Source organism: Tigriopus californicus, chromosome 5 (assembly GCF_007210705.1).
Source record: "Tigriopus californicus strain San Diego chromosome 5, Tcal_SD_v2.1, whole genome shotgun sequence".
Lineage (NCBI taxonomy): Eukaryota > Metazoa > Arthropoda > Copepoda > Harpacticoida > Harpacticidae > Tigriopus > Tigriopus californicus.
The window spans coordinates 13,003,496-13,005,062 of record NC_081444.1 but is presented as its reverse complement, the minus strand read 5'-3'; positions in this window follow the sequence as shown (position 1 = coordinate 13,005,062).

The window sequence follows — 1,567 nt, the reverse complement described above, 5'->3', positions numbered from 1 at the left end:
GATTCTCATCATAATCAGAGAATTAATCAAGGATTAGCCAGCCACCCAAACTTTTCGAATCGACTCCTCCCCCGTCAGACACTGAAAATGGTACAGTAGAGCCCCGCTATAATAAAGCCCGTTGTAGTGGAAAAATCTTGCGAAGCCGACTTGTCACCGTGTAAATGCTGCTTAAAGCAGCCGCGTTGTAAGGAAAATTTCAAAATCTTAGGACCCCGTTTTCAAGAAAATTTTAACATCTCTGGACCCCGTGATACAGAAATTTAGCCACACTGCGGACACCAAAACTGATACTTCGTAATGCTTTCACATAAACTGAAGATTCTTGTTAAAGAGAAGATCAGCAAAGGTAAGCTGATTCTTCTTCTCTCTAAATAGACGATATTTTTTCTTGGGTCTCTAATTCATATTAGTGGAGGGTTTTTGAGGACTGCCGATATGTACATATAGTTCTACAAAACAAAACACAATCTAAATATTTGAGTTGAGAAGATTCAAAGCAATTGTATGTCAAGCTCTCATGAGTGGAAAAGAGATACAAGTATTTTCTTAATACATTTTTTGCAATGCTTGGACGACTTTAAAAAACTTGGAAAATATATGTTGTGTAAAATTGGGACTTCAGCGTGAGAATTACTTTGATTTGTTTCGGTCTCTGACATTTAAAGAGTCGAATGTGGAAAAACCAAAGAAAACAAAAAAGGCATGATGTTGATATTAAGACAAAATAGCTTGATATACAATATACAAAATCATTTCAACACCTGTGCACCTTTTTCGATCTCAAAAACTGGAACCACGCTATAGTGAAAACCTCTTTAAACTGAAAGTTTTGCTGCTTTCGAAAAATTTCATTATAACGGGGATTTACTGCATCTTAAAAACTCGAAAAGGGAAATGTGAGTTCAATTATGCTTTCTTTCAAAATTACGACGTTTTCTGGGATATACCTAGAAGACACATTAAATGGATAAAGACACAACAACATCTAATTGAATTGCGTGCCTGTCGATCGTAAAGTGCCTTGGATTAATTGCTGACGAATCAACAAGACAAGCTCCTTTTGACAAGGGTTGGGTGGAAGAATAAGGAGCATTGGTACGGGTAACTTGTCAATGAAGGACGCTAAACTCGTGTTGATGCTCATTCTGAGGGATGTGTGGGTGCAGCTAACTTTTATTTCAGCTCTCTTCACTTTGACAGTTTGATAATTCCGTCACTTCTTTTTCTTTAAGGAAGCTCCGAGAAACTTGAATGGTGGAAAAACAGAACTTCTGGCTTATACAAGGCCTTAATACTCGTTTTGAGTGCGGGGGAAACGATGCACTGAAAACTTTTAGTTCCGTCTTGAAAGTGTTCCAGAATTTCCTTGGCCTCTCTAAATTTGTTTACAACGCTATTGATTATACTATAAAAGAGCTTGAGGTGAAAGCACTTGAACTCTTATCCCTTTAACATTTTCCCGTGATCTCCACATACACGAATGACAACAGGAACACAATCATTCTTGATTTGTTTCGCATTCACGGAGAACTGTGCGCCAGGTATCGAGGATATTGTTTTTGAG